At 46.9% G+C, this 27,436-nt stretch overlaps 1 long non-coding RNA gene across 2 annotated transcripts; it reads right to left on the reverse strand.

Annotated features, from left to right (window-relative positions):
- Positions 1–27,436, reverse strand: LOC123936230. 2 transcript variants are annotated; one of them, XR_006817178.1, is made up of 4 exons: positions 27,204–27,436; positions 6,105–6,226; positions 1,793–1,866; positions 1–57 (listed from the first exon to the last, which is right to left on the reverse strand). It is a non-coding gene; the product is annotated as an uncharacterized LOC123936230 (long non-coding RNA). The 2 variants fall into 2 exon arrangements; XR_006817179.1 differs by lacking the exon at positions 27,204–27,436 and adding an exon at positions 6,674–6,818.

The raw sequence follows: 27,436 nt of genomic DNA on the forward strand, positions 1-27,436 counted from the left end.
TGAAGTGGGTCCTCTGAATGTCATTCTATGATGGGTTGTGATAAGAAAGGCTTGACTCTGTGGAAAGACGGGAAAGACAGAAATGAGGCAAGGAGCTCAGATTCAGCAAAACTGCAAACACAGTTCGCAGATTCTCCAGAAAAGGCAAACACATCCTGCTCCTCTTCAAAGCAAGGGCCACTGAATGCACAGGGCCTTCTGCTCCGTGGCATCTGGCCCTGGGCACATGCAGTCACACTTTGGCAGATCGGGGTCAGGGGAGTTCACTAACAGGACACTCCGAATCGGATGTCCACTCTCAATCTCATCAGGAAATACTCAACACTCAGAAATCACTCAGTACTTACCCGATGTTCCAGTGTTTTCCAAGTTCTCTCTAGTTTCCTGCCTCTTCTCCAACAAAATGTATAACCCAGTCCTTACTGCTCACAGTTATCTGGAAAACGGACTCCTATACAGACCTGAAGTCAGTAACACTTATGTGACGAGTCCTCTCCTCCAGGATATGCCAAAAATCAGACCTGAGAGACCTGAATCCTCTACCACAACAACCACACACAAAGGCCAATGCCTTTTCCAGCCTAGAAGCCACCTCTAGGCTTAAGGGAGAGCCCACGTACTCTTATTTCACGCGGGGTTCTACCAAGCCGGATCCTCCTCTGCAGATACACAGTCTCAGATGCCAGGCGGCAACTAAAAAGCATATTTACTGTAACAGAATCTTGCATTTGGAAAGAGTGAAAACCTTGTTCCGTAGAATAAACTAAAACAGTCTCATACTTGAAAACTATTTCCAAACGATGAGAACTAGACATCTTTGAAAGACAAGCTGAAACTTTCAGGGTTAATTCAAAATTTTTTTAAAATATAAGACTTGGCATTTTATTTAAATCGCTGAGAAAGAAAGAAGGGAGCACAAGTTAAAACCACCAGGAAGCCCTGACCTTCGGCTTGAGGCCAGGGTTTAAATCTCAGCTCCACCCCTTCCTCCACGGGTGCCCTGAGGGAAATTCACTTCACTGCTTTGAGCCTCGGTTTCCCCACTGGGATTCACGAGTCTGCTCTGAGCACTGAATGGTCCCATTCAGTGATCCCTGATCCATTTCGCATGGTGCCACAAAAACTCCGAGCACAGACAACTGGGTGACTCAGTTGGTTAAGCGACTGACTTCAACTCAGGTCATGATCCCGGGGTCCTGGGAATGAGTCCTGCCTTGGGCTCCTGCTCAGCAGGAAGCCTGCTTCTCCATCTTCCACTCTCCCTGCTTCTGCTCTGTCAAATACAGTATTTTTTTAAAAAAAAAAAAAAAAAAAGCTCCCAGAAGAGAGTCACTGACTCGTCCTCGACAGTTCTGCAAACTTCTTAAAACCTGGCCTCAGGCTGGTACCCAGAATATCTCACATGCAGTAAATGCCTAAGTTTAGTCTCCTCGTCACTCAATCGAACAATATTTACTATGCATCCCTCTAGGCCGGGCACCTCTCTATGCCCTGGAGGTAACAAAGAAGACACAACACACAGAAAATTCAGAGGATCAAACTACTGTAGGTCATTTCTTTTCAAGGTTCAGACAAATGACGCTCACGGACAGAACTGTCGCCAACGGAGGGTGACTGCATTTGGAAGATTGCTCCACAGGTTGGAATGAGGATGCTGGGGCCAGCAAGAAAGTGGGCAGGGGGTCCAAGAGAAGAGCCCCTAAAATGAGGTCCCCAGCATGCAGACCGGCCCCCTACTAACCGCTGCCTCTGAATCTACCCGGCTCAGTTGTCTGGTCCAAGCCACACTTACTTGATGCTGTGTAGCTTTCTCGTGACTATGACCGGAAAGTCAACCTCAAAATATTTCCTTGGGAGATCTTCATCCTGAGGAAAAATACACAGTAAGTTTCCTAATTCTATATTCCCTCATACATTTACTGACCGTCTTCATGCACCGACTACTAAGCCCCAAATGGCAACAGAGTATTTCAGGGCGCAAATCAGGAACGATATGGGGAAAAATGCAAGTTTCAGGTGGCTTTGGTCTCCGCGTGGAGAACGGACAGAGGATGAAAGTTAGGAGGCGCTCACAGCCATCCAGGAAGAAGGTCCAGGGAGGAAGTCGTGGGGAGCCGGAACTGGGGGAACAGCCACTGGGATGGAGACAGGGAGGCACTGAGAGGCCCTGGGGATGTAGGACCTAACAGACTTTGCCAAAAAGCAGACTGACATAGATTAGAGAGGGTCAGGAAACCGATGTGGGGGTGGGGCCAGCATGTGAGGGATCAAACAGGATACAACAGCAAACATCACAAAGCACCCGCCACGGTGAGGGCAAGCACTGTTTTGTGCTACATTTACTTTTTCCCATGAGAGGAGAGTGTGGTGGGGGGAAGGGCAGGCACTCTGGAGCCAGGGAATGGGGTTCAGATCCCAGCTCAGCCACTTGTCTGCTACGAGGTGCTGGGAAGTCACTCAACTCCCTGGGCCAAGCTTTCCACATCCACACAGTAGAGAAGGGACAGCACCTCACGGGGCTGTGAGGACTCCTGTAGAAAGAAATACTCCGGCGACACTCACAGCAGAACCTGCCAGAGTAAGCGGCATGGGTGAGACTTTATGATGTCTACTGTGGGCTGCAGTAAAGCAAGTGTGAAAGCCACACACACAGACAAACGGAAACACACAAACACATACACTGAGTCAAAGAAACACATCTACACAGACCCACACACAGGGACATGCAGAGACACACAGACCCCACACAGAGACACACAGAGACAAAGACACTGGGAAACACATGCAAAGACACACAGACACACACATGGAGGTACACACACCCACACAGAGACACAGACACACACACTCACGGCCCGCTCCCCCATCTGTGTCCCAGCCTACTCACGCCCCGGCCATCTTAGCACTTTCTCTCCATGTCTGCCATGTCCAGTCACAGCCCTGATGACTATTCTTGAACGCGTTCTCTCCTCAACCCCAGCTGCACAGACACCCCTTTCTGGCCTCTTCCAACCACACCCTGTCTGTCGCCTGCAGCAGCTCCTCACGACCCTACGGCCTAGCAAGAAACAAGGTCTCCGTGCCTGCTGACTTGCTTGGCATCGCCCCCCGCCCATGTATTCTTGGAACACCGTGTCCACCCGTACTTCTATTCCAGAAATACAGAGCCAGTTTGTTCAAGGGGAAAAGACAAAAGGAAAGACAGGTGCCGGTATCCAGAATCTGGTCGCGGTGTCGCTATTGCAGGCTGGGATGACACCCACGTTTCTGACGTGAGCCACTGCACAGGCAAGAACACTGTGTATGCAGATAGTCACCCGCGATGGGAAGCCGAGACTGCGGGGTCGCCAACCCCGGGGTCAGCATGATGGGGACAGAAATCATGAGCAAGCGTTTCCTGATAGGAGGGGGCTCCGAACAGTGAGTGTCAGAACTGTAGGTCCAGCTACGGCCCACCCTTGTGGAAAATCTCAGGGGGTCTGGTTTGCGGAAGAGGCAGGGAGAGAGAGAGGGAGACAGGAGGACAGAGAAAAAGACCGCTTCCTGGGATATCAGAAGACACAGGCTCAGCCATCCCAATTGTTCACACTCACAGCTGCCACGCATGCCTGGTTTTGTGCAGAACGCCGCGATGGGCGAACCGGCTAAGGCTACCGGGAGGAAATGTTTAGGGAAGATGAGGACATAACTTCCGCTAGGATACCCCACCACACCCTTCCAGAATGTTACTCCCACAATAGGAAAGGTTAAGGCGAGTCTAAAATTCCAAGACAAGGGTGCCTGGGTGGCTCAGTGGATTAAGCCTCTGCCTTCTGCTCGGGTCGTGGTCTCAGGATCCTGAGGTCGAGCCCCGTGTGGGACTCTCTGCTCAGCGGGGAGTGTGCTTCTCACTCTCTCTCTGCCTGCCTCTCTACCTACTTGTGATCTCTTTCTATGTCAAATAAATAAATAATAAAATCTTTAAAAAATAAAATAAAATTCCAAGACAAATGAGTATGATTGAAAGCAAATGAAGGACAGCATACACTCCTATGCCTTGTGTTGGACTTCTTACTTTATGAGAAGGAGCTTTCCCTCGGGGTGTCTGGGTGGCTCAGTCGAGCCAGTGGCCAACTCTTGATTTCGGTTCAGGTCATGATCTCAGGGTCATGGGTTCGAGTCACGTATCAGGTCCCCAGGCATCAGATACTTGACCCTCAGGAGAATTCTGAGTAAGGGATCACTGTGGAGGGGAAGCTATCCAGAGGCACACCTGGAGCCTCTAAGGAACAGACATCTACTTTCTGGGCTTTGGGAAAGGAACAAAATGGCTGCGGCACATGACACTTCCAGTTTGGGTTCTGGGATCCCTAAGTGCTTCTGACACCTATTTGTCAGGAGTTGGCATGTCACAGGAGGTGTGGAGGACACCCAGGATGGGGCTTTGGTCCCAGACACCTCCAGGGAGAGCCGTGAGGAAGGACAGCCCTCGGATTTAAAGGGGATCCCACAGGGCCGACCGCAGCACAGGTTGCCCAAGGTGACACCCATCCCCTGGGTCCTTGATCCTTGGGTTGTGTGGAAATAGAAGTTGGGAGACACAGAGAAGCCAAGGTTCCTTAAAGGGATTCACTACCCCATGACTCTTTATCTGTGGTGGTACTGCCTTCCCTGGGCCCTATTGCTGCTCGCTGCCGGACAGCGGGAGCCTTCAACTGTCCCCACAGTCTTGGGTCTGAGATCATACAGAACGATCTCCCACCGTGGTGGAAGCAGAAAGCCTGTGACCCACTGCTAAGCCTCTGCTGGTGCAGCCGGGGGACCATCCCGGGTGGAAGGTGCATGAGACCATGAGACTGGCAGACAAAATTTGCTCCACACTGTCTAGAAGCACAGATCTCTCCATTCAAGAATTAGCAAACTTGCTGCCAATGACCAGGAAGTATTTTAGCCTTGGCAGGCCAGACGGCCTCTCCTCCAAGTACTCAACTCCGCAGTTGTGCTGGTAAATCAGCCATAGAGAAGACTTAAGTAAATGGGAGTGGCCGTGTTGCAATGAAACTGTATTTACAAAGACAGGTGGGTAGGCAAAATCGGGCCCTTTCCGCCTAGGCTCCGAAGCACAAACAAGCATTACTTTTTTAAAGAAACTTAGATTAAAAAGAAAAAAAACCCTTTGAGCAATACGATTATCAAACGAAACACCTCCACAGTATCTTTCCTACCCTGTGCTATTTGCTTTCCTCACTCCTGACAGATAGCCATTTTCTTGGAAGGGGTACCTAAGTCTCAAGTACCTTGACAGGAAAGAAAAACGTCAGATCTATTCGTTATTAACCCATTATTGACAGGGGGAGAAACCAAACCTCAGAACCAATTCAAAAGGGTATGGGGCCGCAAGGAGGCATTTCTCCAGTGGCTTCTGCTCACATGACACGTTCTGCCCCTGCATTCTGTTCCAGCTCCTTCCACCACACCACGTCACTGAGGTAGTGATGCACCACCGACTGGCGGACCGCAAAGACACCCTGAGCAAGCACAAGGCTCTGGACAGAGAACAGGGAAGCAACCGGGGCTTGCGGGACCTGCAGTCTATGCGCTCCTGGATCTGCCACTAACCGGACCCGTCTCGTTTCCTGTGAGAGGAGTTATACCTGTGCTTGCTCGTTAACAGAGCAGGTGAGGGATCACATCAGGGAATCGCTATGAAAGGCCTTTGTGTCCTATCACTATCACCCAGCCTTGCACATCTCTAAACTGTACGGTAGACACTCACGATGACGATAAAATCTTCGTGATCATCAATACGGCAGACACACGGGCTCTGGGGCTCACGATCCTACTGGCAGGTCTTCCACACATGCAGAGGACTCGTCTACAAGGGTTTTTATCAGAAGCTCTGTTTGTAACAGGAAAGGAGGAGAAGCCAGGCACCCATCCTTCACCAGAGCCCCGGTGACATCAAGTACGTGTCTAAAGGCGGCAGCAGGCGCAAACAGCTGGGGACAGGGGTGCGAGACAGACAGTCACTGCGTTCCCTCTGAATATATTTTAACATTTTGAAGCGGGCGGGCATCTTCACAAATGAAACAATTCGGGAAAGAAGAGGGCGAATGTTCATTTACCTTTAATCTCCAGAAGGCGGTCTCCATCCCAGCCCCAAGATTTACAATTGGACAATGACATTCTGTCTTCCGCAGAAATGCCTTTATCAGCTGACTGACACCATGCACTCGAGAAAAATATCCTGAGAGAGAGAGACACAGAGACAAGCTATCACTCAGTGAGATGCAGGAAAGCATCCCTGCAGAGCCCGCCCCAGAAGAAGGGCAAAGGAGGATTCTGCTGCTCTTCTTTGGGGTCAGTGATTTTTATGTGGACTCATGGGAGAAATCAGGACTTTCACATTCTCTTTTTTTTAAATTTAAAGTGGCGAGAATCAAAGTAAGTACAATCTATTTAATGGTGTCATTAACGATCTTAAAAATAAAATGTCCCTTAAATTTACGTATGAGAGACAACCGTATTACATCAAAACATTGGATCTGGGAAATGTGCTTTTTTGCAGCTAGGTGAAAGCCACTCAAGAGTTTGCAAAATGTCAAAATTCCAAGATCGTGATGAATATAATATTTGAGGACAGGAAACGGGACGGACAAATGACAGAGGAAAAAAAAAAAGTCTTATTTCTTACCGTGTCTCCGCAATCTCCATCCTGTGTGGGTAGAGCCTCTGTTTAGAGAATGGCCTCACAGGGGTACCTGGGTGGCTCAGTCAGTTAACAGTCTGTCCTCAGCTCAGGTCATGATCCCAGGGTACTGGGATAGAGCCCCCCTTGGGCTCCTTGCTCAGTGCGGAGTCTGCTTCTCCTGCTCCCTCTGCCTGCCGTTCCCCCTGCTTTGCAACTCTCTCTCTCTCTCTCAAATAAATAAGATCTTTAAAACAAATAACAAAAATAAATAAAACAGCCTGACAGACCACTTGGGAGAGGGGAAAGCACAAGTAAATGTTGCCAAATAAACAGACTTGTTCAGCTACAGAGTGGTGAGCTGGAGGAAAGGCAGTGAGAAATAAAAGAGGGGGAAAGGAAGATAAAATCTGTGTTCTAAAACCCTGCCGCTTAAGTGTATATATTTTAAGAACAAAATTTGAGTAGCATTTAGAAATGTTCCACAATGTTAAAAAATAATATTGGGGAGCCTGGGTGGCTCAGTGGGTTAAAGCCTCTGCCTTCGGCTCAGGTCATGATCTCAGGGTCCTGGGATCGAGCCCCACGTCAGGCTCTCTGCTTGGCGGGGAGCCTGCTTCCTCCCTCTCTCTCTGCCTGCCTCTCTGCCTACTTGTGATCTCTTCTGTCAAATAAATAAATAAAATCTTAAAAAAAAAAAAAAAGAAAGAAAGAAATGTTCCACAATGTGATACAGGAATTCTAGGTCCATTGATTCTCTCAATAAATAATTTGAGCTTGTATTTTAGGTGTCTCTTGTATCTTATGTTTCTAGGAAATCATTTTTAATGTATGTTATAGAGTATCATCCACAACAGACTGGATATTGAAACAAAAACTTTAAAAATGCTCACCACATCCTATTTGGGCCACAGTGTGGAGATGCCAGCCCAGGCAGAGGAAGAAGGAACGCAGGCCACTGACATGCTGCCTGGGGCACCCAGCTCCCGGGGCTCCAAGATGAGTCCCTGCCTCTGGTTGGGAAAGCTGCCTCAGGAGCCCGGGAGGAAGGCTTCTGGCCTCTTAGGCAGGCCTGGCCCCATCTTCCTAAAGCCTGGGTTCACCCTCAGCTCAGAATAAGGTCCATGTCCATATTGTCAGGGACCACCACTTTAAACTTTCTTTGCATTTCCTACAGAATCTACCCACAGGCTCCATCCTTAGGGCCAGGATTCCCTGCATGCCCGAGCACTTGGGGTCATTTGGCTAATTTCTCAATCTGACTGGGAATGAGTCACCCTCCCCTCTCAAATCCTTTCACTGCCTTGAGAGAAAGGGCTTACAGAGCCTAATAGTGTTACTATCACTTTCATAAGGACAAGAAAGTATTTCCTTACTTGAACAGAAAGTCCATAGTAAAAGATAACGTAAATGGCCTGAGACATATAAAAATGATTTCAACTTCACTCCTAAAATAAGAGGAATATAAAATAAAACTACTTAAGATACCATTTTTCATGAATCAGATTTTCACGAATCAATAAAAAGGTTCCTAATACACTGTGCTGGTGAGGATGTTGGGAAATGAGCACTTTCATATGCCCCTGGAGAGAGTGAACACTGGAACCCTCGATTTTGAAGAATGAATCCCTAAAACCTCAGGCCTCTGGGCTGATGAGGGGACGTTGGGAGGGAGGGGGTCACTTGCCTCTGTTAATTTTGGGGCCTTCCTCTCCTTAGACAGTCTTACAAAGTGCTGAATATATGGATCATGCCAGTAGCCAAGGCTTACTGCAAACCTAGAAGGGAGGAAAGGAGGCAAGTGAGTCGACGTCAGTAGGTTCTAGCCCAATTCTCAAGAACCAGGTCAAGGACAATCAGCTACCTCCAAAGACCAACACAGGTACGTTTCATGCTCCATTACAAATCTCACCAGACTCAGCCATCTGTCTTGGTGCTCACATACACGGCCCCTCATTTCCCCACCCCTCCCCAGTGGCCATTTCTTCTCTCTTTGCTCATGTACGTAACTCCTTTCAAAGGACCCTACAGAGCACAGAACCTCACCTCATACCTCACCTAGAAGACCTGCCACCATTTATTCCCTCAGCAAACTCCCTGGCAAGAGCCCGTCAGACAACTCTGCTTGACCACAAGGTCTGTGTCCGTAGGAAAGGAGATCCAGGATTGTTTCCTAAAACTCACGAATGACTACCTAAGCCTTTCCCCCAGCTCTGTATTAGGTACCAGTCCTTCCACATCCCTCAGGCAGGTCATAGCGGGGAAACTAGGAACCAATCAACACAACAGCTACAACCTAGAAAATGGTGCACTCGCCTGAACTCTGGTCTACACAACCTGGAAAATGCTATAGTAGCCTAAACTCTCCCCAGTCTATACTACAAGGAAGCAAAGGTTTAGTGTTCTAAACCAGGAGCTAAAGCCCACATTACCGGTGGAGGTCTTCTACCAACTGTAAGGAACCAGCCTTAGGAAAACAAGAAGTAGTGGAAGGAGCCTGGATCCCTAAGGCCATGTGAAGCCATTTTGGCCCTTGCCCTCAATGGATTCCTCAATGGGAATTAATAAGTGTCTTTATCACTGAAACTAAATGGAGGGGCTCCTGTGTGGCTCAGCCAGTTGAGCGGCCAACTCTGGGTTTTGGCTCAAGTCATGTCTCGGGGTCCTGGCATCGAGCCCAGCATCAGACTCCATCCTCAGTGGAGATTCTGCTTCAGGATTCTCTCTCCGTCTGCCCAATACTCTCTCTATCAAATAAATAAATCTTTTCTTAAATGTAATCAATAGATCAAATGCAATTGGCCTTCTGTTACTTACAGCCTCAAACATCCTAAGTGCTATCCTGAGCACATTACCTCGTTTCCATTTGCTTGATGAGTAAGATGAAAGAGGTAGGGTGTGTGTGCAGGTGTGTGTGTGTGTGTGTGTGTGTATGTGTGTGTTTTCACACAACTAGGTTCTGAGTTCCCAGAAGCAGATAGACATCATATGTTCTCATCATATACACTGACAAGGGTTACTCCTGCCCTGACTATGGTCTGTGCTAATCCTGTACATGTCCCCACCAGTCTCCCACAGATGGCCATGTGCCCACTGCAGCAAATACCCATAGGAAGCACGTACCTTCAGCTACACAAAGCAGCAACTCAACACAGAAACACACCAAGTATGCACGAAGGGACACAATTACCTTACAAGCCCAGACTGTCAAAATAAACTGACCCACAGAATTTTACAGGGGTGAACACACTCCGTTGTCTGAAACAGTGCTTTTCAAACAATGGATTGTGACCCACCTATGTCATAAAATCAATGTAAGAGTCTGCGAATCCCAGGCTTCGAAAATGCAGATGACAAGAGTTAAACAGAAAGTATCAGTATGCATTAAGAGTTAAAGATTGGGGGCGACTGGGTGGCTCAGGGGGTTAAAGCCTCTGCCTTCAGCTCAGGTCATGATCCCAGGGTCCTGGGATCGAGCCCCACATCGGGCTGTCTGCTCAGCAGGGAGCCTGCTTCCTCCCTTCTCTCTCTCTGCCTGTCTCTCTGCCTACTTGTGATCTGTCAAATAAATAAATAAAATCTTAAAAAAAAAAAAGTTAAAGATTGTTCTGTGAAGCTGCTGTTGGAATATGTGTTCACGGTATAAGTGCCATGAAAATCTGTTCTCCAACCAAACAAAACAAAACAGACTCTTCAACACACAAAGCAAACTGGAGATTGCTAGAGGGAAAGTGGGGGGAGCGAAATTGGTGATGGGGAATAAGAGGTACATATTTCTGCTTATGTAAATAACTCACAAAGATGAAAAGCATGTTAGGAATATCGTCAGCAATATTGTAATAACACTGTACTGTGACAGACGGTGACTATATGTAATCATAGTGAGCGCTGAGTAACGTATAGACGTGTCAAATCACTCTGCTGCACACCTGAAACTGACAAAATGTTGTACAGATAAACCATACTTCAATAATTAAAAGAGAAAAAATGGTGTTCTCACTGTTGGTGGTTTGAGAGCACTCTCCTCAAAGGCATCATCTAGTGCCCTCTCGTGGTAAGAGCCATATCTGCAGTTGAGAAAGACCCATAGACCAATGAGGAGAATAGTCCTCAAACATGGCTGTGAAGGGGCCTTCCAAATGACCTGGTCAACCCTGACACCCAGGGCAAGAACCCTTCAACAACACCAAGCCACCGCCTGAGCACGCCCTACAAAGAAAGCACTCGCTCCACCGCTGAGCAAACTCTACCTGCTGAAAAGCTGACCAAGCTGCCTTCCACTAGGAGCTCCTCCCTGGAATTCCTACTGCCCTCTGCTGGATGACACGGAGCAGCTTCTGTATTCGCCCTCAGCTAACACTATTGATCCAGACAAGCAATACTTGTTGAGTGTCTGCAAAGTCCCAGGCATTGGGAATACAGTGGTGAACCCCGGGAAGAGACAGAGACAAAGAGAAGTAAGAGCTTATGGCAGATGAAGGACAACAGCATGGGGGATGAAGGACCTGCGTCAGACAAGGTTAAAGGGCAGGCCTCTTTGGAAAGGGGAGGGCTGGGTGGAGTCCCACAGAATTGGAGAAAGCTGTGCAAAAGGCACTCTGGACGGGACGAGAAGCAGATAGAAATGCTCTGGGCAGGAAGCGCCTTGGAAGTACCAGTAGCAGAAGGTAGGCAGGGAGGCTGAAGAACAGCAGAGAAATAGGAGAAGCCTCAGAGATATCGTGTGTGTGTGTGTGTGTGTGCGTGTGTTTTAACTTGCTTGAAAATTTTTCTACACTACCCATATGCTACATTTCATTCTAAGACACCATCAGTTGTAAGACTGAAAAAAGAAACACTACCAATTTGTTAATGTTTTTCTGATTTCTTAGAATTTTAGTTTTCTGCATATGAAAAAGCTGTTTTAGACTTATTTGAAAAGAATAAAAGGCTTCAGATGATTGGTAAGAGTTGGTTAAATCCTCCCTTTCCGTTGGTTTAAGTCTTTCCCTTTCAACATGATTGATAAGAGTTGGTGAAGCCTTCCCTTTCCACACAACATTGACCTTCATGCTGCCAAGGGCACTGGCCAGGCAGCAGTTTCTCAAGAGATGGCTATCATCGCCTCTGAGATTTCTTCCCACGCTCCGGAGCCACCAGACGTAGGCTGTGGTACTGAGTCTTTCTTGATCTCATCAGAAGGTACCAATGGATGGTTCTCGAATTGCAATCAGGATTTGTGCTCCTTCTTCAAATGGCCCATAAATGTACGTGGACTGAACCAGCCAGGGGCTGCAGGTGCAGTGGTCCAGCCACACCACAAGGAAGAAATCCCAAAGAACCCAAAATCTCAGATTTATAAAAGACCTTTCTAAGTCTTCATTGAATCAACTATTGCTTTTGAAATGTTCATGACGTTCACAAACCACCTGCTCCATTTAACATTCCTTTTGTAACTCACTCTCTATGCAATATTTTCTTCTAACACACCCTGTAATAAATACCTTCTAAAACGTAAAACATCTATCTGGGTGCCACCTAAAGTCATCTCACATTCCTCCCGTGGGAAGCACTGATCCGCTCCAGCCACCTGTCCACTCAAGCAGCGCTGCCTGACGTTCCCCTATTGGCAGGAGTGTCACCTGCAACAATGGGAACTTGCCAGGAAACCTGTGACCTGTCCTCCACCGGTATTTCTTCATCGGAGGAAAGGAGAAAGGGCCCTCCTCGCTCTCCCAGCCAGTGAGGGTCGAGGTGGGGGCTCCTTCATTTCACTTCTAAGTAGCACTCATATGTGCTGGCTACAACGCAGGCATTATTCCACATGCTGGACAAACGGGAACATGTACCACCCTCAGAAGCTCCCATATGGAAGGCACCGCTTTACAGAGGTCAAGGTCATTTCCTCAAGCTGTGCAACCTTGGATGAAACTTAATTCTATTGCCTTTGAAGCGAATTTACCCACTTGGACTGTGATCCCTCCCCCAACACTTCAGTTGCTGAAATGATGTCTGTGTGTATGCATGTGTGTATAATCAATGTATGTACATACACATGTACCTACAATATTTACATCTTCAAGTACAAACATCAATCCAATAGTCTTAACATCAGTTACTGAGTTTGGAATATGAACTGCAAGCTGCATACTGGCCTTTGAGATATTGCTCTACCTCTCATTTTTAATTTTATCTTTGTTCTTTTGCACGGATTAGTCTCATTTTTTGGTGTCTATTTCCCATTGGTTTTACTCTTGGTTATAAATGGGAGGCAGGAAGCAAAGTCTTAAGTCTTAACCTGCACAGACTTTGAGTCTGTTTCCCTTCTTATGAGCTCTGCTGCTTTCCTCAGCAGATCTGCAAGGCCTTAAGTGTTTAGTCACTTAAGGAAAACAAAACAAACCCCATGAAAAACAGGGGCGCCTGGGTGGCTCAGGCATTTAAGTGTCTGACTCTTGATTTGACTCAGGTCATGATCTCAGGGTCCTGAGACAGAGCCCTGCATTCAGGCTCCACGCTCAGCGCAGAGTCTGCTTCCTCCTCTCCCTCTGCCCTCCCCTCCTCTCGCTCTCACTCTCTTAAATAAATAAATAAATAAAATATTTTTAAAACCAAAAAGCAACAGTGGGCCTCAATGAACTAAGACCCATGAGCTATCATCTCCTCTCAAAGGAAGCTACTGGTATTGTCTTCCAGCTTCATCTAACAGCCAAGTACTTCACAAGGATTAATAGGATCTAAGATCTCTGTTGCAAGGAGCCCCTGAAACGTCTGGGCAAGACCTTAACTGAAAAGGAGTCAACATTTACAACAGAGTGAATAAGGAGGAGAAGCCAATCAGAGATTTCCTGCGGTATACTGTCGCGTATCTGACTTAAACAAAAAATAAAAAAAAAGTTAACATAGGAAAGAATAATGGGATGCCATGGATATGAATAATGCTAACATACTTTAGAAAAAAGTAAACCTTTAAGAACATGTATTCTCAATATTTTCTCCCAGTCTGCCTTGCCTGTTAATTTTCTTAGGTTATCTATTTTTCTGTTGTAATTAGTGCGTCTGGTGTTCTGTATACGAAAGATTTACCTAACCCCAAGGTTGTCAAGATATTCTCCCATGGTTTCATACAAATGCCTTCCGGTTCTAGCTTTTTTCCTTTTTAAATATTTATTTGGGGGGAGAGAGCACACAGGGGGAGGGGTCCAGGGAAAGAATCTCAAGCAGACACCCTGCTGAGCATGGAGCCCGACACAGGGCATGACACTGGCCTTGATCTCATGACCCTGATCTCACGACCTGAGCCCAAAATCGAGAGTTGGACTCTTAAGAGACTGGGTCACCCAGCTGCCCCTGGTTGTAGTTTTTATAGTTAGGTTTATAATCCATCCCAAATTAAGGTGTGTGCTCAGTGCTCAGAATCAGGTAGGGGTCAAGGTCCGTATTGTTTCTGCCTGAATATCCAGTTCATGCAGAATTATTCATTAAAAAGACTTCCCTTTCCCCCACTTAACTGACTTAACACTCTGGGCAAACATCAATTGACAGTACTTGCTGTGCTTGCTCTATTTTGGACTCTATTCTGTTTCACTGATCTAACTTTATGCCAAAGACTTTGATTACTGTGACTTTACCATCAGTCTTAAAATTCCGCAAGAATAAGCAGTGTAAGTTCTTCAATTATGTTCCTTTTGGAAGAATTTTTTGGCTATTCCAGACCCTTTGCCTTTCCATACACATTTCAGAATCTTCTTCATTTCTTCTAAGAAAAAAAAAAAAAAAAGGCCAGGATTTTGACTGGGATTGCATTGTTTGCATGAATCAAGCCGTGAAAAACAAATCTCGACAACATCAAATCTTCTGATGCATGAACAAAGCATATCTCCCAATTATTTCGGTCTTCATGAATTCCTCTCAACAATATTTTAGACTTTTCTGTATAGAGGTGTTTCTTGTCTTCCACGAGATTCATTCCTAGCTAGTTTCCTTATTTTTTGTTTTTTGTTTTGTATGTAGGCTCCACACCCAGCATGGAGCCCAAAAAGGGGCTTGAACTTATGACCTTGAGTTCCACACCCGAGATGAAATCAAAACTCAGATGCTTCAACAAATGGGTCACCCAGTCACCCCAACCAGTTTATGTCTTAGATGCTACTGTAAAATATTTTAAATTTTCGTTTTCCTATCCATATATATTTACAATGCATCTACCTGACAAAGAATTCCTATCCAGAATATATAACAAACTCCAGTAAGTCAAAACCAAAAACATTAACAACAAAAATGGCCAAAAGACATCAACAGTTTACAAGAGATGTGGGAATGCCCAAAAAACACATGAAAAGGCAACTAAGATCATTCATGACCACACTATGTCATCCTCACAGACAACACACAATGTTAACGAGGATGCTGAGCAACTGGAGTGTTACTATATTGCTGGTGGGAAGTGTAAACTGATCAACCACTTTGGAAACTAGGCTAGCACTTCAATATATCCCCACCCTGTGACTAAGGAATCCCACTCACAATTTTCTTTTTTAAATGATTTTTATTTATTTATTTATTTGACAGAGAGAGAGAGAGGGATCACAAGTAGGCAGAGAGGCAGGCGGGGGTGGGAGGGGAAAGCAGACTCCCTGCTGAGGAGAGAGCCCTGTGCGGGGCTCGATCCCAGGACCCTGAGATCATGACCTGAGCCAAAGGCAGAGGCTTAACCCACTGAGCCACCCAGGCGCCCCACCCCACTAACAATTTCATGAGAAATTTAAGACTTCTATAAGAATATTTATTGTAGCCTATTCACAATGACCAAACACTCAGATACAACGAAATGTCTAATCATCAGATGAACAGATGAACCAATCGTGGTACATGCACACTACATACAAAGGAGGAAACTACTTTACACTGACGAAGACTCTTTCCTTGACCAAACTCTAGCCAGACCGCTCTGAGCCCTCTTCTCAAACCTGGCTTATCATACACAAACTCAAACAGACATTAACATAGTTTCTAACAGCTCCAGGTCCCAACCAGGCGACAACACCAGGTCCCCCTTAGTGCCTGCCTGAGGAAATTCAAGGCATCTACTGTTTGTTCAATCAACACTGAAATGTCAGGCCCTTGTCTCCCAGTGAGCAAATATGGATCAATACCTATTCTACTTTTTGTCATCTGTTCCTCCTCTGTCTTTACTCATCCCTGGCCTTCCTTCTTCATCTTTCCTTAAAACGCACTCTGGACAAACCGAGGTGGAGTTTCACTCATGCAGGACTCTTTTCCTGATTGATGCAGTTATTACTGATTAAAATCTGTCTCTAAACTTTAACCAAGACCAGGCTTTCTTTATCTTTGATAAGTACACACAACATGAATAAATCTCAAAGAACGTACTGAGTGAAAGAAGACAAAGGAATTACATACGGCAAGATTCCATTCACACCTTGTTCAAGACCAGGCAAATCTAACCTACCATAGATCCTGAAATCAGAACATGACCAGCGGCGCTAAGGAGACGAACTACAAAGAGCTACGAGGGTAACTTCTGGAGCTTCAGATACACTTTATGTCTTGTGTTTAGGGCTGGGACACAGATACATAGTTGACCCTGCAACAACACAGTGGCGAGGGGTACCCATGCCCGTGCAGTCCAAAATCTGCATGTAAATTTCATCTTCCCCCAAAATTTCACTATTACTTGCCTCCTGTTGACCAGAAGCACTGCTGGTAATAAAAACAGTTGATTAAAGGTATTTTGTATGGTATATCTATTATACATTGTATTCCCTCACTAAACTATGCTAAAGAAAATATTCAGAAAATCATGAAGAAAATACATTTACATTACTGTACAATATATACCAGAAAATCTGAGCTGAGGTCTAGACTCACACGCATATAAGTGGACTCATGCAATTCAAACCCATGTTGTTCAAGAGCCAACTGTGTACATTTCTTAAAGCTCATCAAACTGACCACGAAAGACTGAGCATTTTCTTTTATACATTATCTCCTCTCCCCTGCTCTCCCACCTCCAGTCTCTTTCTTCCTTCCCCTCCCCTCTGTCTCTTAGACTACCTGGGAAATTCTTATTTTCTTTTTTTCCTCTTAAGAAGGTATGTGCCCACATGGAAAGCAACATGGGATTTGAACTCACAACCCTGAGATTCTGACCTAAGCTGAGATCAAGACTCACCCGCTCAACCTGACTACGTCACCCAGGCACCCCTACCTGGGGAAATTCTAAAGGAGGGAAAAAAAAAAAAAAAGATGAGAGATGTGGCTGACCCTCCAAGTTCCCCTTTCAATACCCACCTACCTGTACTTCCTTAGTAAGAGGACCTCAATTTTTACGAGGTACCAATCTGCCCTGTGAGAAATTCTCCCCTCCCACATGTTCCGGCAGCTAGCGGTAGGGCCACATGCCTAGCTCTGGCCAATGACACGTATGTGGAAGTTTACACGATAGGGTTTCCTGAAAAGCTACTGCTCTAACAGACTTAGACAAGGGCCTTTTGTCAGGGTCCCTTTCTTTTCTTTCTTCCTAAAGTACAGCGGCTCAAATGACCTAAGAAAACAGTTCCCTGGCACAAACCAATTCTTACTTTGAGAAGCAAGCTATGGGACCTCTCAATCAATTCACAGCTAAGTTACATCACAAGTCAAAAGGTTGAGGCATCAAAATGAAAAAAAGCAAATCCAACTGGAAGTGAAGAAGGATAACACATGGCTGTGTTAAAATATATGTAAGAATTTGGTATCTAAGTGATGTTTCAAATCCATGGGGGATATAGACCATCACTGGGTGGTGTAGGGACAAAAACAGCTACTTATATCATACAAAATAATAAGGGTAGATAAAATGGTCTAAGCAATAGAAGCCAAAACCATAAAAGTGCCAAAAGAAAATGCAGTACTGGTTGAAAAAGATCTTTTAAAGCATCGTCTAAAAGAAACAAACCATGAAGTTAAACTTTCAGATTTGGCAATATAAGCATTCAGAATGAAATGTATCATGATAGTGATCCGAAGGGGCACGTGCACCCGAATGTTTATAGCATGTTTATAGCATATAACATATGAACGTATGTTATAAACATATAAACATATAACATATAAACATATAGAATGTTTATAGCAGCAATGTCCACAATAGCCAAACTAAGGAAAGAACCAAGATGTCCATCAACAGATGAATGGATAAGGAATATATATATATATATACATACACACACACAATGGAATACTATGCAGCCATCAAAAGAAATGAAATCTTGCCATTTGCGACGATGTGGATGGAACTAGAGAGTATTACGCTTAGTGAAATAAGTCAATCAGATCTTATGATCTCCCTGATATGAGGAAGTCGAATAGCAACATGAGGGGTTTGGAAGGTAGGAAAAGAATAAATGAAACAAGATGGGATTGGGAGGGAGACAATCCATAAGAGACTCTTTTTTTTTTTTAAAGATTTTATTTTTATTTATTTATTTGACAGAGAGAGATCACAAGTAGGCAGAGAGGCAGGCAGAGAGAGAGAGGAGGAAGCAGGCTCCCTGCTGAGCAGAGAGCCCGATGTGGGACTTGATCCCAGGAACCTGAGATCATGACCTGAGCTGAAGTCAGCAGCCTAAACCACTGAGCCACCCAGGCGCCCCCCATAAGAGACTCTTAATCTCACAATACAAACTGAGGGTTGCTGGGGGGAGGGGGAGAGGGAGAGGGTGGTGGGGTTATGGACATTGGGGAGGGTATGTGCTATGAAGTGTGTAAACCTGGCGATTCACAGACCTGTACCCCTGGGGCTAATAGTACATTATATGTTAATTTAAAAAAAAAGAAATGTATCATGAAATGTTTGGTACAAGCGAAACTCAAAGACAAGAACAGTTTGGGACAAAATACTGCACCAAGTCCAGAGGCAAAGGACCACCATCCTACATATACAAAGTTCTTACAAATCAATAAAAGGGGCACCTGGGTGGCTCAGTCTTTGGCTCAGGTCATGATCCCAGGGTCCTGGGATCCAGTCTTACTTCGGGCTCCCTGCTCTGGGAGAAGCCTGCTTCTCCCTCTCCCTCTGCCTGTCACTCTGTCTACTTGTCCTCTCTCTCTCTCTCTCTCTCTCTCGGCCACTCCCCTTGCTTGTATCCATGTGCTCTCTCTCTGTCAAATAAATCAATTAAACCTTCAGGGAAAAAAAAAGCCCCCCCCCAAAAAAAACAAGTCAATAATAAAAATATAAATAACCAAAAAGACAACCCAGTGGGAAAATGCTAAGGAGAGAGGGTTCATATAAAAAACGATCAGTCTGTGAAGTGTGTAAACCTGGCGATTCACAGACCTGTACCCCTGGGGATAAAAATACATTATATGTTTACTAAAAAAAAAAATTTTTGGAAGGGGAGGCGAACCATAAGAGACTATGGACTCTGAAAAACAACCTGAGGGTTTTGACGGGTCAGGGGTGGGAGGTTGGGGAAACAGGTGGTGGGTAATGGGGAGGGCACGTTTTGCATGGAGCACTGGGTGTTGTGCAAAAACAATGAATACTGTTACACTGAAAAAATAAATAAAATGGAAAAAAAAAGTAAAAAAAAAAAAAGATCAGTGACAGAGACCAACTAAAAATACTCAGTCTTACTACTGATTATAAAAATATAAACTTAAGGGGCACCTTGGTGGCTCAACAGGGTGAGCATCTGACTCTTGATTTTGGCTCAGGTCATGGTCTCAGGGTTGTGGGATCTGGCCCCACACAGGCTCTGTACTCAGCAGGGACAGATTCTCTCTCTCCCTCTCCTTCTGCCCCTTCCCCATTCTGCCCCTCTCTCAAAATACAAAGAAATCTTTTTCTACCTGCCAGCTGACAATTTAAGAGACTAAGATGATTCTGAGAACATCTCACTTACCATGGGTGAGAACAGAAACTGATGTAACCTTTTGAGGACCATTTTGTAGAAGCTTCCTCCCTGAAATCCATCTCACTGGGAAATTCAAACACACATGCAAAAATGTTCATCACAGCCCGAATAGCCACCCAAATGATGAACACAAATGTCATCACATAAGTACAACCACACTGTGGAATACCACTCAGCCAATTAACAAAAAAAAAAAAAAAAAAAAAAAAAAAAGGAGGCAAGAACTTATATGCCCCCTTTATTTAAATTAGGTTACTGGGTGGGGGAAATGTATTCACTTTTCTCATTGAAAAAGTTAATCCTGAAGGGGCACCTTGCTGGCTAGTTGGAAGAGCAGGTGATTCCTGATCTGGGGGTTTGGGGACAGAGATTCCTTAAAAATGAATTCTTAAAAAATAAAATCTTTTAAAAAATTAACTGTAAGAGGAAAGTAATTAGTATTCTAGATGTGAGACCATTGCTTTTCACGATTTTTTCCCAAAATTTAATTAATTACCTTTTGGAAAAAATGGGGGGAAGGTGGTTAAAAATCCAGAAAAGCCATGATTTATTCAATTTTCTTGATGGGCAAGTTTGGCAGCTAATTGACCCTCACCAGAATATCCTCATTCTAGAGTGACCTGTCTTCTCTGGGGAGGGAAAGCAGCCGCCCCCACCTTCAGAATGTGTCACGTCAAAATCTCAACCCTGCTCTCCGGGCTGAGCTGTGTAGATGTCAACACCATGCTGGGAAGGAAGGCCTAGGCCTCCAGAAAATGCTGCCTCTGCCAAGATGTGATCCTGTGACCCACTTGCACATCAACAGTGACATTTTTCAATGCGGTTGACATCAGATTAACTTCTGGAATTCTCACAACAGAATTTCAGTCTTACAGCCCCTGGCCTGCTTTCAAAAACACACAGACCACTAAAAACCAGTGAAAGAGAACATGACAATTTGGAGACCTCATCAGGAAATAGAACCTGAGCATCTACATTCAGTTCCTCTCACTCTGCTGGCTGAGAAGTACTTACTGGGGTCTACAGGGCACGAGGCACTGAGACACACAGAGTACCTCTGGGCACCATTATTCCCACAGGGTAGACAATCATTAAACAAGATGTCTGCGTTGCAGCGGGACTGACTGCCACATGCACAGAGAAGAGATAGTGGGCTGGACCGTGTCTGCAGGTGTCAGGGGCCTCTGGAGGGAGCCGCATCTGACATGAGCTGGAACAGCCAGAAGGCAGGGCACCTTCTTGACTCATGGGCCTCACCCACATCCAATCTGTCAGCACATCCCATCAGCTCCTCCTTCAACATGTACCCAGACTCGGGTCGATTAGCAGCACTTCCACCCCAATCCAATCCGACAGCATCTCTTCTCTTGGAATATTCCAGGAGCCTCCTAAGTGATCTTCCTGCTTCCACCCCCCCAACCCCCCACTGTTCTCAGCAGAGAAGCTGAAGTGATCCCAATAAAACCCAAGTCAGGTCACCTCATTCTTTGCTTCAAAATCCCCCGTGACAGTTGCGCCCACCCCAGGTCCCTAACATCTCCTTCTCCCTCATTCTGGCCTTGTCATTCCTGGAACAAGTCAGCCCAGCTCTCTCCACGGAGGCCTTCCTACTCCCCCTTCCCTCTGCCAGGGACACTGTGCCCACAGACATGCACAGGGCTCACTCCCTCACCTCTTGCAAGGCTCTCCCCACCTTTGTCCTCAGGGAGCCTTCCCTGGCCATCCCAGCTAAGATGACAGCCCCTTCCAACCCTCCTACAGCATCCAGCACCCCCTGGCACAGACATTCAACAGAGAATGTGGAGTCACTGCATTCATCTGAGGGGAGATGAGAGCTCATGAGGGTTGGGGAGAACCTAGGAGGAGGCAAGACTGAAGAGGGAGGACGGAGCAGCTGTGCAGACACAGAAGGAACGTTTGCGGCCAGCTCCAATGGCAACAAGAAGCCATGATCCTAGGCAGGGTGTGAATGAATAGGGCTTCCACCAATCTCTGGATTCCCAGGGAGATGTCCTTGGGGGAGGCAGGAGCACCAGGAAGCTCACCGATCACACTAGCACCATGGCTCAGACCCCAAATGACCATAAATTGGGCTGAGAGGGCATACGGAGAGGTGGAGAAAAGGAGGTAGATCCCAGAAATATTTAGCAGATAAAATCACAGATCTGCGTGAATGATCGCAGAAGAGGGAAAGGAAGTAAAAGCAGAGTTCCAAGATAACTCTGCCCTTTTGCACGTGGGAGAAGGACACAGTGGTCCCATTCACCGAGTTCGGAGGGGGTGGTGGTGAAAGGGATCTCGAGTATAGTTTTGGAAAAATTGGATTTGGGATAACTCTGAGGCATCCAAATGCAGATCACCAGTCCGCAGCAGGAGACCCAGGGTACCGTGGGAGGATCACGAAAAGCAAAGGGAGTCATACCACGCAGTGCAGATTCCACCTTGGCGCTGATGGGGAATCAAAAGGTTTCCAGTAACACAGTAACAAGAGAAGATGTGGGATTCCAAAAAGATCACCCTGGCCAGAGCAGGAGCATGTGGTTGGGAGAGGGAGCTGGACAAGAAGCAGATAGGATGAGGTAGACATGTTGCAACAGAGCAGGCAGGAGAAGGGACCTGAGCCGGGGGTGTGGCCACAGGGAAGGAAAAGGGAACAGACTTGCCCTTTGTCACCAGTGCAGCTCCCACACGGCTCCTGGGGATGGTTGAAAACCCAGAGCACGTCAACTCCCCAACTTGAAACCTCTCGGTCCTCCCGCATTTCACTCTCTGACAGCCTCTCCAGAACGCTCTCTTGCTACCCGCTCCCCGACACAAGGTCAGGTGCCGCTGACACAGCCCCGGGCTTCAGTGTCCAGGCTCGTTTCCCCTGTCTGGCAAACACCTGTTTGTCTTTTGAAGACTTCCCTCCTCCACTGGGCAAGAAGGAAGAGCAGGGCTGACATCGAGGAGGCGGCCTGGCACCATGAGCAAGGCTGCACGGCTGGGAGGAGCGGGCCCGGCACGTGCAGAGAGGCCATGTGGTTCTACTGTTTGACACAAACGACCTCGCAGAACAGCAGCACGAGGTGACCTGGCCGTGGTGAAGAAGGGAGACCAAATAGGCCCACTTCCTCTCTTGTCCAAACACACAAAACCAGGTTGTCGTGCCTACCACAAAATACCAATCATCCTCCTTCCCAGCTCATACTAGGGAGTGCCTTCCTTCAGAATGACACTGTTCATCACGCTACTCACACTCCTTCTAGAAAAGACTGATAGAGCTACCTAATCCCAGAACTATCTCGCCTCCTGTCAGCACTCAGTCCAGAGCGCAGCCCTGCTTCCTTGAACACTCCCAAAAACACCCACCCAAAGCCCAAATCCTGTACGTTCTTTCGAACACCCCTTTCTCACTGATCAGCCCCACAGTTCCCAATATGTGGGTTCTCCCCCACGATGAGTAACGAACCCACTGTGTTTAAGGACGGGTGTGCTCCCAGTGGCCTCTGGGAAGGACGCTGACCACAGTCACGGGAGGAAAGGATGGTTCCCTTTCTTGCACGGATGTTCATGGAGTTCCAATCTGAAGGTTCCCATCTTCTCTGTGAAGCACTACCCATCCCAATGCCCATGGTACACAGAGAATGAAAGAGGAGGGCGGCATCAATCACAGGGTTGAGGAGAGTGGGACAAGTCTGCTGGAAGGATTCCGGAGAGTGGGAAAGGGAGCTGCCCAGAGAACCACAGAATGGGGGAGCTCCATGAGGACACCGGTGAGGCTGGTTGGCAAGACCTCACAGTCGTTGCGAGCTGCCCTGCTGTGTGATTCCCACCATCAGGATTCAAGGTGACCATGGATGCTTTGGTTCGCCCAGGGTTTGGGGTTTACTCGGACGAAAGGCAAGGGCGGTAGAAGCATTGCCAGGACAACCGCTGAATCATGGGCTGGGAGCTTCAAGCTCAGCTGAGAGATGAGAGCCTCCAGGGAGAATAAAGGACAGAAAAATCCAAGGAGGTCCTCAGGAAGAGCACACAGATGGCAGAGCAGAAATGACAGAAGGAACACGCTGGAAAGAAGAGATCGGGGTTGAAAGGAGCCGCACTGCTCACGTGCGAGGTGGTGCAGCACCAATGTGCAAATCCAGGGCACCACGCTGGGAGTGGTGGCGGAAGTGATCACGCCAAAGTAGGCATTTGAGAAAATGAGTTTGAGAAAATGAGTGCCCTGTGTGGAAGCTGGGTCCTCCATGTGCACATGGAGGCCACCTAGTCCTGTAGCAGGATTGGAAGACTGTGGGCCCAGCACCCAAGTCTTCCATGAATTAGTTTAATAACTGCAGGGGGTTGGGAGAAAACAGTAATGATGAGGAGGCCAGAGTGCTCTCCCTAGGGACCACAGATCTCAAAGAAATGGCATGGGGGCAAAGAAGAAGGAGGACACCAATCTCGACCCCCCCAATCCTGAATAATGCAGGGTATGAGAACTCAGAGAACACCCTATGGGTCATCAAGAGTGAATGTCCCCCCCAGAAGGATCGAAGGAAAGAGTAGGATGAAGTGGCTACGGAGAGGTTGAGGAAACAGAGGTGGCTGGTGATTAGGGACTTCTAATTTCCCAGGACATGGGGAGGCAGGTTGGGGGTGGGGGTCACAGAAAAAAGAAAGAGGGAATAGCCTTAGGGGAATAGGAGGATGGGGAAGATAAGGAGAGGGGAGATGAAGAACATGGAATGGAATTATTAGACATAGTAACATATAAGCCCAATATGTCCAATGAGAAGTGTTCTACCTGTAGGATTGGAGGAATGAGAGCATCATGAGAGTTCATGATGAAGGTGACATGGTGCTGACACTATCAGTCTTGAACACCTGCTGTGTGCCAGGCACTGGGGGGAGCCCCTCACATTCTTCCCAGCGGCCGTCTCAGACAGTTTACAACACTGTTAGTCTCAGGAGGCCTCTGTATTGAAGGAGGTAACACACCAAAACTGCAGCACCCTAGGTCTCCTGGGATTTTATTTTATTTTAGGGATTTTTTTGCCATAATCTACTGAGGCAGGAACCAGCGTGACCCACAGTGAGGACAGAGTCCGTAACTTCATCCCAATGATATTTAGATGGAGGGAAGTCAAGGGGCGCAGATGGCCCAGTTGCTTGAGCATCTGACTGTTCATTTTGGCTCAGGTCATGATCTGAGGGTCACGACATCAAGCCCCATGTTGGGCACCACACTCAGTGTGCATTTTGCCTGAGAGTCCTTCCCCCTCCCTCATCACATGCATGACGTCAATCTCTTAAAGAAAGAATACAATCAGGAAAAAAATGGAGGGAAATCAAAAATAGTAATAATAATTTGTGGAAGGCTTCACTCTGTGCTAGATCCTGTGCTCACTGCCTTGGATCTATTTCTCATTGAATCCTTCCATCCCAAAGGCCGGTTACCATTCTTATCCCCATTCCAAAGACAGGACTGGGGCAGAAAGGGATTGGACCATGATTCATGCAAGGAATCCCTCTGTTACCAATAACATGACTTTCCGACAAGGTTTAAGGATTTAACACACCACGGTGACGATGCCGATCACGAAATCACGGAACTTGAAGGACAGAGCCCTGCAAAATGGTTTCAAACATGAACTTGTGGATGCTCCCAACCTTCTTGCGTGTTGTTCCAATGAAGGAAAGCCCCGTGCCAAAAAAGCTGTCATGAAACGCATCCACATGGCAAACAACCTGGTCTTTACAGCCCGGGATCTATCCCAGAAGATTCTGACTCAGTCAGTCTAGAGGAGGATCTGAGAATCCTCCTCGTTTTTCTTTAAAAAGCCCCACAGGCTCTGCTGATGTGCCCTTTGGCCTGGGTACGACTGCCGTAGAGTCTCTGCAATTCCAAACCCAAACTTGCCCTACAATGTGTAGCTGCTGGCAGACACAGGGGGGCATTGGAAACTGAGGCAGAGAGGAACAGAGAAATTATAAAAACCTTCCCCCAGAGAGTCACGAATAGGCAAGCTCTACTTACACTACTTCTCTCTCCTTTTGCTGTATCTGAGTTACTCCACAGTTGATTAACTTCTTTTTAAGTAATCAAGTTTACACAAAGTGTTACCAACAAATATTAAATGAATCTATATTAACAATCTTTCAAGAAACATAATTGAAATATGCTACTGAAAAGTATTTTCTTTCTCTCTGATCACTTCGGTGGCACATCAGATTCCCTTAGCAAATAATAGTCAATAAGAGAAAAATGATTTCTGATTCAACAGTGCTACACATGGGGTCAACAGCACCTACAAACTGGAGAAGAAATGAAGTTGGGTCGAAGCCATTTCAGTTCAAAAATACACCACAGATAGCCTAAAGTCTTCAGTCCTGATGAATGTATTTATTTATTTATTGAATCAAACACCACTAACACCTACTACACGACAGACATGGCTCCAAGTGTTTTATTAATGTTCAATGTCATTTCATCTTTACAATCATCTAGGAAGTGGGATTATCATCATCCCCATTTCTCCCATCCGGAAACTGAGATGAAAACTGCTTTAGTAACACAGCTCCTGAGTGGCAGCGCTAGGATCAACTTGGCTCTGGACTCCCTGTTTTAAATCAGTATTCTTAGTCTCCAAGCACCTACAAAACCTACAAGTCTTAACACCAAACCTTGGTTTTCCCCACCCTACATTCCCCACCTGGCCCCAATCCCAAGAACATTCCCTCAATTCCTTTAACAGAGCACACTCCTTCCCTGCTCTAACTGAAACCAGCACACTCCCCCCGCCCCAATCTGTGTTTTGTTCTTAGCCCTCTGTTGTCAGGTTAAACATCATTCCCTGAATTACAAACTCTAATGCACGGTTGTCCTTCTCAGCACTCAAAGCAAAAAGGTAACAAAGTATTTCACAGGTAATTACTTGCTTCCTGTCTCGTCCAAACAGGTGGTGAGTTCCTCAGACACCTCAGTCCTAATTACCATGTGTTCTCAATCACTGAATACTCACCACCCACCCAAAAGGGCCCACCACAAAGTACACTCTCAACAATTTCTGCTGAGCGAGCTACCCTCCAGCCTCGTGCTTGCCAATATGTGGCACACATCTGTGCTCACAACGCTGCCCCCACTTCACCCCTGAGAGTGTAGACTCCCGGGACTTCCACCCAAGAGCTCTGGAAAGTACGGGCTCTGTGCACCAGTATTACCCGGTCCTCGGCCCGCATCCCTCCGACCCCCCGGCCTTGATTGGCCTGATCGAAGCTGCACAACGGGGATCCTGACAACCCCCAGTGGGATGTAATCTACTCAACAGGGAGAACACAAACTTCTCCCCCGTCAACACGACACTTACTCCCTTCACGCCGGTCTTCCACCAAGACCTTAGCCCCAAGAAGGCCGACACCCCGTCTGCCTGGTTCCGGCCGCACCCCCAGTCCCGCTATCTCCAGGCGCGGCTCACAGCACGGGTGAGATAATTAGCCGCTCCAGAAATGAAGCCCCGCTCCGGGCTCTTCACAGGTTGGAAACGAGGGGCGCACGAGGTGACGGCCACCTTTTGGCGAACGAGCGTGTTCCTGAGACACAGGCCCGCCTCCCACCAAGGCCCCAACCCGCGGGGACACCGGCCCCTGACCCCGCGCCCCGCAGGTACCTCTTGCACATAGAAGCATCTTCACAAGTGCCGCGCACTCCCTCGTCGTCTGTGTCTGTCGAGGCCGAAGAACATGAGGTGAAAGCGGACGTCCTCAAGCTAGTGGCCATGGGCGTGGAGGTTCCGGGATGCTGTGTCCACCGGGGACATGGAAGCGGAGGTCCACTGACGCGGAGGGAACCGGCCAAACGCCGAAAAGACGGGAGAAATGGGCTGGCTTCCCCCGCTCTCAG

The sequence above is a fragment of the Meles meles genome, unplaced genomic scaffold, assembly GCF_922984935.1.
Source record: "Meles meles unplaced genomic scaffold, mMelMel3.1 paternal haplotype, whole genome shotgun sequence".
Lineage (NCBI taxonomy): Eukaryota > Metazoa > Chordata > Mammalia > Carnivora > Mustelidae > Meles > Meles meles.